General features: G+C 30.0%; 1 protein-coding gene across 1 annotated transcript in view; it reads right to left on the bottom strand.

The window, feature by feature from the left end:
- The window catches only part of LOC124535316 (lachesin-like), a 110,444-nt gene extending 90,775 nt beyond the window's left edge, over window positions 1-19,669 (bottom strand). Inside the window, exon 1 of the mRNA XM_047111502.1 lies at window positions 19,335-19,669. The gene's annotated coding sequence lies outside the window, so the exon portion shown is untranslated. The remainder of the gene's footprint in view (window positions 1-19,334) is intronic.
- Window positions 19,670-19,954: the final 285 nt, after the last annotated feature.

The raw sequence follows: 19,954 nt of genomic DNA, 5'->3' as shown, positions 1-19,954 counted from the left end.
AAGAATCGTCAAAAAAGAAACTAAGAAGCATTTGATAATTTTAGGCAGCACACATATTTCTTGACATGACATAATTGCCAGCTGTACTGTCCCAATAGTGGGCACTAACACGTTGCTTTTTACTTTTATATAGTTGTGAGGTACGCTTTGAAAAGCAGTGATCTGGATTTGTTTCGAACGTCCAAAATGCAGAGCAAAAAGCGCTGTTTGTAAAAATAAAAATTTGTCACCGTTGTATACGAAAATATTGTACCTCTAATATTTAGGTATTTGAACAAATACACGCTGGTATATTTTATTTTCATTTTTATTTCTATTCGATATAAATATTAAGACATATTTTTTTTATAATAAAATAATTTAGGAAAGTGAGATAACACAGAGGAAAAAATGTATGTATAATTCATGCGGATTATACAAAACAAAGTTTTGAATCGGAATGTTTTTTATGGTCAGGAAAAGGTATTCATAAAAACTTTTTTTTTAATACAAAGCTTAAAAATTGAGCAAAGGTTAATTTGCAAGTCATATTGAATCCTTATACATTAAAATAAGGCATATAAAAAGTCTATGTTTATAAATTTATTCACATAGGAACGGACATTTTATACTAATTAGCAATAACTCCATTTGAAAGTTGTGCCTGTGGATATTTTGATGAAACCCTAAAAAAGGAAATTTATATCCGACGTGGGTAATTTCATTTATACATATTTAAAAGACTTATAATAATATTGTAAACACTGCTTAGTACCCGTTTTACTGCACTATTTAGAATAAATAATTTATGTATAAACGAGCAATCAGGTTATATTTATTACAAAATATATTTCCTCGGTTCACTGAGTGATGATTAATCTCCTCTTCGATTGCCAACGCACTACGAAGTTACGAAACTAAAAATCTATGAGTATGTTGTACACTTACTAAACAAATTTTAACACAACAATTAATATAGGATAAGTTGAAGGTACCAGATGCGCTTTCACGAAATATTGTAAACAGGGAAATTACTTATTTATTATCATAATAACTCATAAATTTGGATATAATCTCATTGAATTTGACAGTTCTATTTGAATACCCGACGCTAAGCATTGGTGTAAAATCGTGAAGCCTTCTTTTCCTTTACTATATCCAACGTGAATATTAAACAATTTTTGTTCACATTCCGTAAAACAAATCTAAATCCATTCCTCTCAGAGCCGCTCGTTGTGGCGTTTATTTGAATTTCCCCATTTCTATTTCAGACCGTAAAGGCTCCGGGAGCACCGCATATCAGTATCGCAACATAAATATTCTGTATCTATCGATTATAACATTTATAACATCTCCTAAAAAAAGTTGAAACGATTTTTTAAACGTAAATATTAGTTGGACAGTTTTAAATTTAATAGGAAAAGCTAGGAACTTCTGTAACTCTCTATTTACTAGCTAACTAACTGTCTTACGACCTCCTCTAATTTTTAAGGAATTGGTTTGAAACATAACACAAACTATACAGATATACCAACAAGCTAGTGCACCGGTTGGTGGAATATGGATACCCATGTACTATAATTTCATCCATGCAGGTTTCCTCGCTTTTTTTGGTACATGATTGGTTACCATATTTTATGTTTCGATATTATCACTTATATTATAATATTTCGACCAAACAGCAATAAATAATCATACTGTCGTAAGTTCCAATATAGAATAAAACAATTCAAAGAACTATTTATTTGGTTATAGTTTCTTGGTAGTGAAACAATGTGCAAGGTTGGGTAGATCCACTCGTCAACCTTTATATATTTTACATATATTCTACCTTTCTACTACTACACAGAAATATTTAGTATTTTTGTGTTCCAGTTTGAAGGTTAGTGATTAGTGTTATTATAGGCACAATTGTTATAATAACTTAGTTCGTTCAACTTTGTCCGTCCGCCTACCTAAGCACACACAAAAATATTTACTTTCTGTAACTGTAACTATTATTTTGTGGCAACCACAACTAAGCCTCTTACTGTAACGACTTATTTGTATAGCACTATTCCGAAAACTCTGATATAATTGATGAGAAACAAACATTGTCTTGTCGCTTCGTAAAAAAATAAGGTTCGCTTCAACGAATACCATTTAAATAAATCAAACTGAATACGATAAATTGAGTAGTGAGTTCTTAAAACATTCTTTCCGTATTTAAATCCAACAAAAGCATGATGTGACCAATTAATAAGTTACAAATGAACAAAATTATCTCGATTAATAATTGTGAATAAATTACGTTTTTAATTTAACCTTTAAAGCTACTCAAATTTGAAGTAAACTTAACGATACACTCATTATTTAAAAGGAATGTGCGTGTTTCACAAGTATTTGCTTTGTGAACGAGTTTATAAGTAGATACAAACTTGTGAGGGTACGCTTGACATGCCATTCCGTTCTGAGCTAACTGATACGTTCAAAACTAATTGATATTGGAGAAGATATATATCTAAGTTTGGAGTAAAAACTCTTTGAACGCATATAACACAAAACTGTTTTTTAATGTTATATTTAGATGGACGGGCAAACGTACCAGGCAGTACCTGGTACCACACCAGGTAGTACCAGGTTCCCAAATCAGGATATGGGAATTAAGATACGCTACTGATTGTTGTAGTTGTTGTATTGTGTTGTTGCTCACTGGCTCTGTCTTGCTCTGTACGAACACGGTACAAAGTTTTGCCGGTCGGTGGTAGAATATCAGTGGTGATACCTAGCGGTCTACGTATAACTAGGCAAGGCACAGTAAACGTTTTCAATATATTAATAAATAAAATATCCATAGTATATTAAAAGTAAATTTCGCATAAAAAAAACATTGTTTGAAGTTATTGTTCGATTGTGTGTCTGTAAGCCACTGTTTTTATTCTGCGAAATACAAAACATAGTAATTTAAATATTATATTTCCGTATACATATTTATTTTGATATTCGTTTAGTGTTTCTGAAATCCACTTTTTAATCTATCTGTATTTACTTGGGTAGACCACTTTACAAATTACTTTTCCATCATGCTTTATAAATATACATTATGTATATTTTATATCTCATAAATTAGATTACAGGAATCAACATTCAACAGTAATAAATATCACATGTAAGTGTTCTCTGGTTCAATAAGATAAGATCAAGAATTTTCAGTATATTGAAAAGTATATTTTTCTTTATATATAAAATATATGCATGGCGGATTTAAATCATACTTTAATTACAAATACACTATAATTCAATAAGGATAACTCTAATACGGCTCCCTTTTTTAAACCAATACATTTTAAAGTCTATAAATAGAAACTATTAATTACTATTAATAGATTAACTTTAACCACCCACGCGATTTAATTCACATACTAAATAATCATGCAAGTAGAATTAATTTCACGGTAATAATTTATGCAGAGATTCAACTAGATAGGAGTCAGTGGTTCTCTTTACAAAAAAAACTAGTACCATCTTTAACGTAACGGCAAATTTGGTACGTGCCCAGGGCCCCCTAGTCTTACGGGGCCCCGAATGGGATATACTGTACTTTTGGTAATTATTCTGACAGTGAGGCGGAGTAGTTAATAGTGTTTTCCTGATATAAGTTTTTTATATTTATTTTTTCTTAATTTTTACTTGTTATTTTCTTTTTTTTATTATCAGAAAACGCAACAATTAAAGCAAAATTAAAACGTTTCAACGTGAAAAATTCAGTACATAATTTATGTTTTATTTGCACCTTGTCGTTAAAATATTAACATAAAAATTAATGTGTGCAAACATTCACAATAATTTTATTCATTTTCTTATATAAATTTAACTTATACTCATTAACGAGATAATATCTTTTATATTGCACAATAATTTAATATCATAAAAAAGTCGTTCACGTACCTTTTTATTTATAACACAATTAATTATTCAAATAATACGTACGAGTATGTCCACCCACGCATCTCACAAAAATTATATACTAACCTTTTTCTGTGAGGCTCAAATAGGTTTTCATTAACGTAATGCCTATTGACTTAACCCTCAACTCGGGTTCCGTAGGCGGTCAATTTAATCCAGACGAACATGTAAACAGAAATGTCGTGGATGCTCAGTCGGGTCGCAAGTTGATGCGTCACGCAATATCAAAATGATTGATGAGAGGACAGCCGCTTGAATCCCGTGTGACCACAGCTTTGTGCCATTTGATACACTACGCTCGGATTAGTTTGTTAACGACAGGGCACATGTGTAAAGGAAAATATATGTTTTCAAAACTGTGGGATATAATCAAAACACCAATGCAGTTAGTGCGTTACTAAAAAAAATATATTAATACAATGCCGTACATTTCCTACCCTTTGTAGATAAACAGTTCTACTAACTAACAATTTCGTGCAGATTTATTAAACTTTAGAAATAAAATATTTTGGGGTCAAATCTGAAACACATTTTAGAAAAAATGGACAAGAAAAGAGCAATACAAAGAATCATACTTGCTTTTGCAGGTAAAAACATATAGGTATAGCTCCCGTATCAATCTCAAAAAGATTGATAGGAAAAGCACTGTCAATTCGTTAAAATTCTTGTAGGTATTTCGTACAATTCTGATGTTTTGCTGATTGCTGGCTTAAGGCCGGATATGCACTTAATTTTCATATCCTTGTGTTTACTCTTAACATCGATGTTTAAGCATTACTTTTTGAGAAAACTTGAGTATTTAGAATCCGGCAATCTGGCTATAAAATGGAATTGAAGTAGAACCCTGGAATAGGCTGCAAACCTTCACCTCGATAAGAAAGGCGGTTTTAAAACAACAGTGGGACATTTACAGTCAACAGAACATCAATGTTTAACAGCTGTGCTAAAGAATTTTATTCCGATAGTAAGTTTTTTTTTTTTTAACAATAGTAATGCCCCAAATCAATAACGGAATTACTAATATTCCTATTTACCTTATTTACGTTTATCACGTGTTAGGAGTGGTTACGACATAGTCAAAGGGGTCAGGAACGATCCTACGATTACACATCGCTATGACCTGTTACCTGTTACGCTATTGATGCTGTATTACATATATATTTTCAATATTAAATGTAAACTATACTTTACTGAAGTAATTTAGTAGTTTAGTCAGAATTCTTGCGACTTTGAAAATCATTTTAAAGGTACCACCAGTTCGGAATGTCGGTTCTACCAAGAAAGTCATATCATAGATCAATATATTGACCCTACGGTCAAGTACATAGATTATTATTATTAAATAAAATAAACGCTAAACATTTGGAATATATTTCAAGATAACTTCTGTATATATCATTTTCAAAAGATTTACTTCGCTTATATTTACGTTGAAAAAGAACGATAAATTTTCGCGATCTTTCTTCCACCTATTAACTAACGCGAAGTGTATTTATCAAAATAACTAATTATTCAAGTGAAGGAGAAGTCTTTTTTCCTTTCATTACGTGAAGTCTAATAATATTTTCTTGGAAAATTATATCTACGTTTATTTTATTTTACCCGTTAGCATTTTATACTTTAAGCTAGCACTTTAAAATTTATTCTGTTCCAAAGTGGACTTTATAGAAATCGTAATTTTTTTATAGATTACATAGTGCCACAATATGATCCCCAATATGATATAGGTAATCGCCAATGCGGCACCTCGGAACTTGTAGAGCTATATTTCTAGTGGTTGTAGTGACATTGGCTAACTTACCGTTCAAACCGGAACACAACAATACTAAGTATATAGCTTACACAAAACAATTACTGCAATAAAAAGAAGAACTAAAAATTATTAAGTTTTATTCATACTTTATAATTCTGCTTGATGAATCATTATTCAAACCAGAATCAATCGAAATTTTGATATTTGTTCGTAGAATACACTTTAATAAATCTGCACAAAATACCCGGGAAAAAACTTTAGTTTTAAAATTACCACCAAAAAAAACTTACTTACCAACAATTGTTAAAAATTATTAAATAACGTAGAAGGTATTGGATGCATCTTGTTTTAATCAGTTGGAAAGAGAAAGATTTTCCATTATTTTGATAAAGAGCTTATGTTACGAAAAAGTTTTTAATACATTAACGAATAATAATACGAATTGATGACAAGAATAGGCTTAGGCCTCTATGTACGGAATGTTGTGACACAGTAGCAATGGTAATATTATAGTATAACCTATATTCATATTATTAATACAAAAGTAACTATCCTGTCTGTTGTTCTTTTATGGTCGAACTTCTGTCGAACTGAAGTTCGAACTGAAGTCGATGAGACTTGGTAGGAAGTAAACTTAAATTCCATGGAAAGACATTCGGTTTTTATATCCTAAAACTGACAAGCAACCTCTAAAATGCGAGCGAAACCGCAAGCGAATGACAATATGCTAATATAACTTGTGATTATCAGTGCCAGCATGGTTTTAAGCATACGAAGCGTAATTTATTACAATTTGCTTTTTACTCTAAATAATAATATTGCTTTAACGATACCGACATATTTGTTATTAAATTAATATCATTCAATTGTTTTATATAAATCGAATCGATTTTATCACGCGAACCGAATTACCTTTAGAACAATAGTTTTAAGGACTCGAATAAGTCACATCATACATAAATGAATAGCATTAAAACCCCCGAATATTATACTACAATAAACAAGCTAAGAAAGGCGAAACTGTCACCAAACCATAGCACTGAATAAATGAAACGAGACAATACGATGCAATACAATTGCAATGAAAAGACGCGGTCCGTGTGTTCTAGTTCTGAACAAGAGGAATGGGAACTCGCAGGTGCATACAACAATACATTGGAAGCAACAATGTATGCTATTGCCACGCGATTGCGCCACGCCACTCGACAGGAGTGACTAAAATTTTGGCACGACTAAGATTGTTCCGTTTTTTAATCACTATCTTTTCTAGTATTAAAAAAACTTAAGGAAAAATTCGTAGATTAATACTAACCATTTTACCGTTTTTATAATCTATTGAATATAATTGTAAATTAATAATTGTGTTGTTAAAGTTCTTCAAATAATTTATGTTAAAAAAATAATGTCAATAGAAATTTTTTTTTTAATTCATCAACTTTAAACAAGTTTATGTTCATTTTGTTCACATATAACATTTAATTAAATGCTCAAGGTAATTATACGGTATTATTTGTTGTTAAGAAACATATACAAACTCCACCTTAAAGTGATTTAAGATGTTCCAACAAAGTTCAGGCGCGACCTTTCTAATCCATCATAAGTATACTATTAGAGGAGATTTTTATAGACACATTGAGATAGATGAAAATATATAAAATAACATTAAACGTATCGATTCATATATTTTAAGATATAAGTTAATTATTAACGGGAGTTTTGTTCAAATTACTTATGAAGTACATTTTATTTTATCATTGTTCGAATTTCTTAGATACTCGTACGATACGATTCGTACGAGTAAATAACTATACTAAACCTAAATCATAAAGATTGTAGGATAAATCCAAAGATTAAATGTTATTAAATACATTTAATTAAATTTTCATTTATTATCTACTTGAATGTTTATTTAATCTTCTTCTATGAAAAGGACTGATGACTATCTAGATTGCGTTGTCAAGCAGTATCTCATATCATAGATAATTGTCAATGTAAATGACTAGATGAAAATGATTTCTAAGCCCATTTAGCGGTTTGTGATAATGTTGAATAACTGTGTTTCTGTTTTGTGTTTGTGATGAGAATTAAATTATTAATAAATATTTACTTCGAGGTATTATCTGTTATCAGTGTAGATTGATATATATGTATTTTTAATAGCAATAGCTCGTAGCGTTCTTTGCCGGTTATTTTTAACATACATTTCATTGATTCGGTGTTAATACAAGAGATATAACAATTTAGTTTTCAAGGTGAGCTATAAGTCGACATGGTAAGGGATGATTAGTATTTCCTTGAATGGTATTATTTATTTCGATACTTAAAATAAATAAAAAGCCATATGTTTTATTATTTATTATCGCATACGTTTCAGAAACAGTTCCATTATTAACCGAAATAGTCTGTTTATTTAGTACATCAATATAAACAAACTGTTGGAAATATAAACCAAATAAGTACGGAAATTTATATTTAACGGTGAAAAGTTGCTTAACTTTTGAAGTAGCGAATATGAAAAGTAAAATATTATCAGCGTTTTTTTTTTTTAATTTCGTACGTATTTTGCATAAACGGTATGTAAAATAACTTCGCGTAGCCGTGGGTGCAACATTTTAACAGGAAATTTCTACATTAACCCGGAGTGAGTGTGCAATAAATAAACCTTTATATATTGAGTACAGTGTTTTTCACGTGAATTCGGTGCTTAAATTACTTAAATATACTCACTCTATAGAAATTACTCGGCTAGTACACGAAAACTTACTTATTGGTTGGAGTTTTTCTCTGAAATAGTTAATATACTTAGTCTTTATACGAATCCTTATTTTTATTTTTTCTAACGTTAAAAGGAAAGTTAGACGTACGAATAGATGACGTCATCAGAGCCAAAATCTTTTTTTCATTATAGGTCTTAAGAATTAACACTCATTGATTTAAAAAATATACGTTTTGTAAGCGATATCTCGAAGAGAATTTCGTTGTTTTTAAGTATAAATGTATTAGTTTATAATTGAAATATTATGTATTTGACATGTCTAGAAAGCGATTGCTTAATACCAAAGTGTCGCCTCTCTTAAAAGTTTTATAATATCTGATAGCCACGATTGTTTCCGACGTTTGTTAGACATTCGACTATACAATAATATGATCAAAGTCAACAGTTTTACCAAACATTAAAACGACATCATTAAAAATAAATTTGCGTATGTAATATATGTATGTAATATTATTTATTGCGTATGTATGTAATATAAAAATACTTTGAGAAAGTATCTAATTTCTACTTTTTTCGAAGTCGGTCGAAAATAAGTGATGATCAAAATTGGGATTTCAAATTTTTCCCGACATCTACAAGATCAACTCAAACTATGTTAACATAATGACAACATTAATTGTATATAATGTGACAGATTGACCTCTCGGAATAACGTACCTTTACAATATTCCTACCTAGAAATAACAGTACAATGACGAAATTAGCTCACATCAAAACATTGCTGTTTGAATGAATTGAATAGTTTTAATAAGAAGTGAAATCTACCATAAGCCATTTCGTACTTGTACTCTAAAGAATCAAATAGAAAAATTTAAATAACGAGTACTTATAATCTTTATCATATATTTGCCTAAAATAAACTATACTATACCGTTTATTTATTTGATACATGACTAACAACAGATAATGTATCCGAGTCCATACAAATCGTTTAAAAAGTTCCGACTATTCGAAGCATAAAAGTTCACAACAAAAGTTAAAATAGCACTATCCATATAAGCAAATGTCGATGATTTAATTCGGCGATAGCGGGAACGTTATGTCCAATTCAATCCCAATGTGAATTTAGTCCCAGTCATAGCGGTCGGACCAACAATGCAAACTCTGAAGTTCCTAACTTTGTCCCCTCCTCCCGCCACCCCGTCCCCAAGGACCTAGTCCGGCGTCAGTATGTGGCTGAATTTCGGAGAAGTCCAATTTAGCCCTATTTATGCAACACCCGAGGTCCCCTGCGTTTACTGAACTGACACTGTATTAAGTTTAATGATCCTGAGCATCTTGATTGATTCTGAGATTGTTTCGATTTCAATTCGCTCTGAATTTAATCTTGATTTGTACGTGACATGCCTGGGTAAACACAGGGGTGTAGATATTGGAAGTTAAAAATGATTCTAATTAATTGAATTAAACATAAATATTTTTACATATTAAAATAATTTATTTTTTATTTAGTTACCAAGATTAATTACTCTAAAGTACTGCTTGCTGCATACTCTCTTCTGACTGTTCTAATTATTAATTTATATAATATAAACATAAACAGATCTAATATTATAGTTATCACTAACTCTAAATTAAAAAGTTCTGTTGTTTTTTTTAAGTTATTTTGGCCTATATTTATACTAACGACAGGATAGTTCTTATTTATGATAAGCATAATTAATAAAATAAGAGCCTTTTTTATCTCTGGCCAAACTATTTGTTACATATTAATACAATCTATTATTTAACACCCAAGCGTATTTTATAAATATATTATTTTCACCTCAATATTTTTTTCTTTTTTATCATCATCATCTCATCCGGAATATGTCCAGTGATTTCCCGCGTCCTTCACCAGATTTCCTGCCAGAGTTTCACTTTTTTAATGTTTGGTAGTTTATAAAGCATATATAAATAATTAAGACTCGCACGAGTTTTATATCTCCTTAAATCTATGGGAGCAATTTTCTTATCGGAGTGGAAAATGGAAATCGATTTTCTGAATAATCCATATATTTATACTGAGTAGCGAAGCAGGGCGGTCTGAGATCGGCTTAAATCTTTGCCTTGGGTTTATTTCGTCTCGTTTCTATGCTATCTTTGTTACAGAAAATATAAATGAGTACAAAATATTTCGGGCAAATTTGTTTCATATACATGTCACTTTTATTTAAAAGAAATAAAAATAATAATATAATTTTAAAAATAACTTGTCTTTTTTTAAATTCTATAAATTATTAAGGCAAAAATAAAACGTATTTATTTTATCCGTATTTGACTTACCTACTTGATATATCTATTTTTAAATTGAAACCAAGTCAGCAGCAACTCTGAATTAAAAATATCAAAAAATAAAATCAGAAATATTTGTTTTTATATTGAGACAATTCATTTTTTTACAAGATATTGTGGTTATGTTTCTGTAGAATAACACCTAGATGAACATGCCAAAAATTCTACCATGCGATCGATGGTTTTGATAGGTTTTATAATAGTGAGCTGGCTAGTAGGCTGAGATGGGGTTAGAACGCGTGCACCTTAACGGATGATGGCGGGTTCAAACCCAGGCAAGCACAACTATATATATGTGCTTAATTTGTGTTTATAATTAATCTCGTGCTCGGCGGTGAAGGAAAACATCGTGAGGAAACCCGCATGTCTGATTTCACCAAAATTCTGCCACATGTGCATTCCACCAACCCGCGTTGGAACAGCGTGGTGGAATATGTTCCAAAACCTCTCCTTAACGGAAGAGGAGGCCTTATCTCAGCAGTAGGAAATGTACAGGCTGTTACTTTACTTTACTTTTACTTTATAATATGTACTCTACTACTTTAACATAAAAGCAAAGCGTCGACCAACTCATGCAGGTACCCTTGCAACATTTTCCTTCTCTAAGCAAGATTTGAATTATAAATACAAATGAAGCACATGAAAACTTAGCGCTTGCTCGGATTTAAAGCCACACTCTGTTCAAATTCACCTATTCTGTACCGTTTCGTTCAGAGGGTAGATCACATAGATACATCGAACAGGTGACTTAATAATTGATTTATTAAAAAAAATCCATTAATATAAACAACCTTTGAATTTTCTTTTAATTGAATTTCGATGAAAAATATTATATTTTAAAAAGAAATATATTGATTATTATTAGAGTAGGCAAAATAGATACTGCTTCTATGTTTCTGCACACACTTGTGCACTTTCATGTCTCATTATTTTTACTTTTATATAGTTACATTGATGTGTAGTATTTTTTGAGAAAGGTGTAAAAATAAATTGTTAAGAAAGACATAAATTATCAATTAATCTTAGTTATATTATATACTAATAATATAGACTGATACATGATTGTGTAAGTTAAAACATACTACCCGGGACATGTTATTTGGGATACCACAGCTATTTCTATTCGTATTCAAAATATGTATTTAATAAATTTGACAAAAAAAGATGCGCTGAGTTACTTACGCCTGTTCTTCTCAGGTAACGGTGTTTTCATTTCCGACAATCCGAATACAAGATAAATTATATTAAAATTAAAAAGCATTAAGTAGTAACAACTGCGTTTCCGGTTCTCCAGAATAGATAGTTCGAAATAGATTTACCGAAAAATAAGAGAATTCTAAATTGAATTCAAAACTTTACCATATCGTAATGATTCAAAAGTGTTTTTAGGATCCTACTACAATTAAGAATATTAATTTTGATTTAGATTGAATTATATGTAGCTGTTCCTTCGTTATCACTTTAGTAAGGGTAGCGATGAATATAATCATTTAAACATCATTATTGTGATAAGAATGCGTATTGTGTAAGAAATTATAACGCCTGTGAATAGTTTACTGTTCACCCATTAGTTATATTTCCTTAGTCTATTTTTATAAAATAAAATATATTCATTCCGAAAAATATAACAGAACCAATAGGCTATAGTCAGAATGTTTTGTTTTACATTGTTTTAGGTTTCAAATTGAGTAAAATGATACGAACATGTGCTTGAACGTTTCAATTTTTAACATTTGGCAGAAAACCAATAAACTCGAACGAAAAAAATTTTTTTTTTAAATATAACGTATTTTATTTTACATTCTAAAAATACTTTCTAAACTTTTTTATTGAAATAAAATAGCTAAGTAAGTCATTGGATGATATATGATATACGCTTAGAACTAGAACTATTTATTATTTTTATACATCGATAATTGCGGACTATCGAAATCAAGATGTTCTTTTAATTCACTGGCTCACTCGCCATTCGATCTAGAGCATTACTTAAAATTTATATTAAAATTCTAAATTATGTTGTACATAAAAATTCATAACCGGTCTTAGATAAAGCCTACTGTGGAATCTGCAAGAAACACTCTTGTTTTACATTGTTCCTGCTTCTAACAAATATTCTAGCTCTAAAGAGGTTCGTTTCTATAGTGTTGAGGTGCTTTCAAGAATTTTCGATTGTCATCCAGCAGGTTTGAACTTTATCTAGAGCTGATTGCGACTCTTTCTGAAGTATCGTCGGATTTTTCCTTTACTTTACTTGTTATCTCGACTGCAGAAACTTATTTCAACATGAGAAATATAACTCTTCTTAACTTCGTGAAATTGCACTGCAGATCTGCGTTATTGATTGCAGTAATTTTTATAAATAATATACGAAACGTTTAGGAACATTTAAATTCATATAAATCGTTATGATATCTATCATATGGACAATATTATCTATCTTATTAATTATTATTAAAACTAAGCCGTTTAACATATACATATATCATTAAAAATAGCAAAAAACAATTTAATGGAAAAAGTAACAGTTATTCCTGTTACTGATACATGATATTATGCAATAAGCTAATTTTAATAACCAAAGAAACCAAAAGCATTATAAGTATTTCTATCATTTAAATCCTTAATAGGTATATAGTATTTATACGCAAACTTTGCATTCGTGCCCACATATTGAATTTTTATTTTGACGTTAAATCCGCGAAATATCGACTTTTAAATCTCTTAACAGTTTGCTCGCTTCGAAAATTTTCAGACCGTTGAAATGAAAATCTCAAAAATTCGGCAATAACGTAAGACACGTTATAAAATAATTAAAAAAAACATGTTTGGAATGATCCACTTAAATATACGTATATAGATTGCATATAAACGAGTAATAACTTTATAAGCAATTTGGTTGCGAAGGTTGGCTTCGCTCAGAGTAAAAAAACGTTTTCAACGTGACAGGTTTGCTTAATTTCGAACGCTATGCGGTTTTATTTATTTGCCTTAATATTCTAAAATGAATAATTTAGTAAACATAAAGATTGGAAGGCACCAATTTCTTTAAGACTTAATTTCTTATAATCCTATGATGAAGATTGCTCTTAATCTGAAATCAGTATGACTTATAGATAAGTCTGTGTGTTTTTTAATTATTATTAGTCACTGTACATACCACCATTCAAATAAAAAATGGAGATTGCAATGTTTGGAAAATGTAAAAATAGATAAAAAGGTAATACATCACATTGTTCGTTATCTAAATTTATAATAAAACTTCCACACACTGTAATAAAACAAAATTCATGTTAAGCCAATCTGATTTATATGACAACCAATATTGCACAAGTTCTGATAACACATTGTCGTCACAGAAAATTTACTACGTACATAACTAAGCACGAGCGTAAATGCATACTCTTTGTTCATTCAAACAAAGGCATTCTTGTTCTGTACAGTGTGAACATCATCAAAAGTTCCATGCATATTAGACTCTATACGCATACAAATAAGAGCTACTAATATTTATCTTATTTGTTGCCCTGTATACAATAGCTCAAATGCACGTGCAAATGACATTTTTACTACCAACTATGTTTTCGTTTTGAAGTGAGCTGAATAGCACTCGACTATTTTTACTGAGCTTATTTTTTTCATATCTATTAAACATTTCATAATGGATATCCATTTAAACTGTAGTATAAATACTACACTTTAGATTTTCGATGTTTTTACACTTTAAAATTTAATTGGTCCAACCAACTTGTTGAAATGGGTGATTTTGTAAATCATTTCAGTTTTAATTAATGAAGATCTACGAGAGTAGACTTCACTAATAAGTGGTCACGTGTGTTCATGGGGTCTGATCTTAGGCTAAGGCTATACCGATGTTCAGTGTGCCTCCATTTGTAAGACGAAGCATAACATGTTCCTTGCTTCTGTAATTACTCGAGTTCAGTCATCCTTTATATTGGAACACCACAATATAAAGCGTTTCATTTAAAGTAGAAAATGTGAAAGCTGGTTTTCTAACAAAAAAAATTGAATCAGTATTTGAAAATCATTAATTACAATAGCGCTCAGCGATTTTTCAATTACACGTTAAATAAATTGTAAAATTGCTCATTTAAGGCCCAAACGGGTAAACAAAGAGAGCTGACCCTGTTATTATCATTATTTGCTTTTTAGTGCTGTTTGTTCTTATATAAGAACGTTTTTTTTTATATTTTAAAATAATATTTTATGTGCATAGAGGTTTTAGATAAGAAGTTTTCGATCCGTGCCAAAACTCGCTTTGATTTTGAGTATAAGTATACCATTTTTATATGTTCACATCATTTTTTCATTCATTCCTTCCGGATCTAAAGGTTTACCGTACATGTAATAACATATTTTCATTAAAATTAAGATGTAATAAAACAGAGTAATTAAAAAATCAAGTATACCATAGCTCTAGTTTGTTATATTTCAATAACATTTTATGTAACAAAATGTAATCTTGTATTTTCTTTCTCAGGATTTTTTTCATAATGATTCTCTCTCCCATAAGATCTCAATGAAGTTATAAAAATACACTGGTAATTTTTTTTAAATCAAGTATTTGCTTTGCTTTTATACTATTAGGATAGTTTGAATGAGAAAGAATAGTATTATTTGTGTATCAAACATTTTATGAATAAAAAATTTTAAGTACAAAATTGACGATATATTCGCGTATTTACGTGAACTTTGGTATAATTCTATCACTGTCTTCTCCTATCTATCGTTCTATCAATTGGTATAATTTTAATAGTGCTTGAATAAAACAATAATAAATACAAAGTCTTTCTGAATTTTTTTTAACGTTGAGTTACCGACATTTTTTTTGGGATTGTATGGAATGTCCTTATAACGGATGTCAAAAGCGTACATTTTGTTTATTTTATGAATTATGTATACTTATATTCATAACAATTATTGAGATATTAAACTGGATGACAATAAAGGTATATATACTTGTCAAGATATAATTGCACTGGATAGGCCAGTTAAGTATGTGAAAATTGTACAATTTACATATAAATGTCATACTAAGTTGGGGTTAGCTAGTATTACCATAATTACTGTACGCTACGGTAATCTACAAACGTTGATAAGCTATGTTTACCAACATTATTTAAGCCGTGTTTATTTCGACTTCTCAAAACTATTTTATCTTATTATATATGTATATATATATTTGTACCGGTTGCTTCATTATCATGGATTGTTTAACTATTAATTAGATGTTTGATTCATCTCAAAGAACTACGCAGGACAACTCAAATGTACATTATTTTTTTTTGTTTTTATCGTAACTAAATACTTAACATGCTACAAGTAGCGCCATCTAGTTTAAGTTATGTATACCTTTCGTTTAAAAAAAAAAATCTGTTTCAAACTACTACCCATGCGTTTTATTAGAGTGCATGTTTCACGTCGAAATGCAGTTGCACTCCATATTTCCTTACTCACCTAATCCGAAGTGACCTAACATGGTTGGAAATTATATAAAGCGGTTTTACGTGGGTGGCAAAGCAATGGATTGTATACACTTCTAATCTTTAGACATCGGACTCGTTACTGAAAATATTCCGAAGGAAAAAACCAATACCTTTTGTTTATACGACTTGTAGTTTAAATCAAGGATCTCGGGATATGCGGCCATATATAACTTCTTTTTTAATGCGGAGAAAATCTATGCGGCCATATCTAGTCACTATATAAACTAAGCAGTCACTGTTGTCACTTTGTTGTTAAAAAGAATTTCGGAAACGTCGTATATATTACCAATTAATTCTTATTATTTCAAAATTTTAAAATTGTGTATGATTGAATAAATCCTATTTTTAACAAAGAAATACTCTAACATGCCAAAACCGATATTACTATGGACAAAGAATTATAAATAATGATTTACGATACAATATGTAACTATTCATGATATAGATACGAAACAAAGATGTATCGACCGATCCGTCTGTTAATGCATCACCAACTAGGATGATATATCCCTCTTACCTGTATATACACTGGCTCACTCGCCCTTCAAGTCGGAATACAACTCTATAATATCTGACGAGTGGGTAACAACTACCCAGGTGCGCTTGCACAGTTCTACCTAGCTGTATATTTATAAATTAGTTACACTTTTAAGCATGTAGTATAATATAATATGCAGTGTAAACGCATTATCATGCTTTACTTAACAATAATCGGGTAAAAATGCTTGAAAGTAATAACAGTTCTAATAGAACCGATGTCATCTTCAAAGCCAATACCGGCTGTAACCAGTTTTATTTATCGTACCAATTGAAACTGAAATCGGTCAGCGTCTAAGGGTTTGAAAGAACTTTTTTAATTGTAGACCGTTTTGATAACAGATAAAACACATGAAAACTTTAATATAATATAACACTAATATAGATGCAAGTTTTTAACTTTAACATAAATAAAAAACAATAAACAAAAAATATTATAGTATAAAAGTTCATCTTTTATTATTAATTTCTATTACTTAAAAAATATTTTAATTTATTAAATTGCCAGAAAAGTTAAAACAGAAACAATTTTCTTTTATTTATGGTGCATATATAGCTCATATCATAAATGATTGAGCATTATTAAATTATGATTGTTATTAATAATGTATCATTTAATTTATTCCATTACCGCTATAGCTATCTAAAGCTATAATCGTAATTTATTATGACATATGTATATATATTAGAAATGATATATTAATATCATTAATATCATAATATGATATATTGATGAAAGTTGGTATAAAGCAAACTTAAACTCCAAGAAAGGACAAGACATAGACTACTTTATTGCCTGACACATGACAAGCAACACCCTAAGCTCGGGCGAAGCCGCGGGTGACTACTAGTTTAAATATAATTTAATATATTATTATAGTGTTTATATAATTGGCTTACTGTAGATATCAATAATTTATAGTGATGTGACAAGAAATACAAATGACGTTTATGATACTACAGTTGGCAGTTACAAATATAGGAATTAAATTATAAAAATATTTCAAAGAGAACTCTGCAATTATTATGAAAAACTTATATTCCTCCATTTATAACATTTCTTATTAAATTATATCTTAATTGCCTTACAAAGGCTGCTTCATAAGTTATGCAGATTTATTATACGTAAAAAGCAGAAAACTTGCATTGTCCGCTCGCTCCAATTAATGAAACCAAATATTATTTTAAATAAAAAAATGAATTTTTAATTGTTTCGATTAAAAATATGATTAGTGAAACAAGTTAATTGTTTAGCAGATATATAGAAATTTAAATAAAATGTAATAGATAAATTGCTTAACAACTTTATCCCGTACCTTTAAATAGAGTAGGAAAAACTAAAATTAATGTTACAATTATTTTTTAAGTGTTCCTCAAAAGTTTTAGCATGACAACGTCTTGAGAAACCTTTTAGAAAATTAAATATTTTAAATAGAGAATATGTAGGTATATACAAAAATCGTAATTTAAAGTAACGCACTTAGTTTTACACGTGGAAAATGAGTGAACGTAGCGCTGCCACCGTGCTACGTGAGAGCTGTGCTACGGATGTCGTAAATCCTTATTTCATTACCTCCTGCAGAATTTCCTTCCCTCTCATTATTAAGGATTTCGCCCTCTTTCGTGTAATTTCTTTATGTAAATTTCCTTTCAAATTATCATATAACATTTGACGTCGTACTGAGTTAATATTTATAGCTATTTCTTTCCAAATTATATTATAGACTAGCTTTGGCCGCGACCTTCTACGCGTTTGAATTTAACAAAAAAAATATTATTGTAGCCCAAGTTACCCCTAATTATTTAAGTTATCTGCCAGTGAAAGTCCCGCCAAAATCGGTCCAGTAGTTCCAGAGATTAGCCGGAACAAACAGACAGACAGACAGATAAAGACGGACACATAAAAATTGTAAAAAAATATTACTTTGGTATATATATGTACCGTGTATACATACATAGGAATTGAGTAAAAAAAGAGCTATTTTAATATTACAAACAGACACTCCAATTTTATTATATGTATGGATATGATAAAATAGAGCTAGGTAGAGAGAAATATTATATTTTCCAACATTGCTAAAGTATCTTAATCCTTATAAAGTTCTTTACTTTTCGTAAGATACCATTGAGAATTAGTCTTTTAAACATAATGCGATTTTCAAATTATGTTCATTTTAGGTTTAGACATTGAAATACTGGTTAGTCACTAATAATGATTTTATTTTTCGGCTTATTCGACTATATCGATTTGGATTTCAGACATTACAATAGTGGCCCCCAGGGATGCATATAAAAATTTTGAACAAAGTATTTTCAAGCAATACATATTACAAATGAAACCTACAAAAACATATTAAGAAAAGTTTTTTTTTAAGTTAAAGAATATTTTTTATATTGATAAAAGAAGAATGTATATTTTTATTACACAATAAACTTGAGAAACAATTCTTCACTTTAAAAGTTTTGATAATAACTTTAATTTTTGTGTTAAGGAATAATATTTATAGTATTTATAATTTTGTATTCTTATAAACTATTAATTATTGATACGATAAAGCAAACTTACTTCCTCAATCGAACGAAGACAACAATAATAACAGCACGCCACAGTCATAAGTTTATAATAATTGTTTTTAAACATAAACACAAAATCATTATACCACGGTCTTAACTTTTACCGTTCAGTAACTTTCATTCCTTTGATTCATTCAAGTAAATAACCACGTGGGTGGATAATGCGCGGGAAATCGAGAGATCGAGCGCCAAAATTCACCGTGCCCGACACAACCATCCCTCTCCGTGCCTCACAATATACTGACAACTGTCACAGAACTCCCGGCCGGTGTTTCAGCCGATTTTACTACTAACGTTTTCCTCTCTTGCCCTATCTTGCTTTCACGAAAATGTATATACACAGGGTACGTACACATACGAAAAACAACTTAGTACGATTCTGTACATATTACGTTTTATTTCACTGTGTGCATCGACTGCACGTATGTGCGAATTATGTTAGGACACATCTTCACGATTGCTTACTATTGCACTGTTGCACACAAAAATAGTTAAATTTTTTTAAACATCGGAACCTCATTGCAACGTAATAAGGTATAAAATTCAAAAAATCGATTGAGTAGATACGTCCTGTTCGAAATTAATCATTTGAATATTTGCGCATGTCTGTTG

Source organism: Vanessa cardui, chromosome 14, assembly GCF_905220365.1.
Source record: "Vanessa cardui chromosome 14, ilVanCard2.1, whole genome shotgun sequence".
Classification (NCBI taxonomy): Eukaryota; Metazoa; Arthropoda; class Insecta; order Lepidoptera; family Nymphalidae; genus Vanessa; species Vanessa cardui.
Note: the sequence above shows the minus strand (reverse complement) of the source record. Positions and strands in the feature narration are given on the sequence as shown.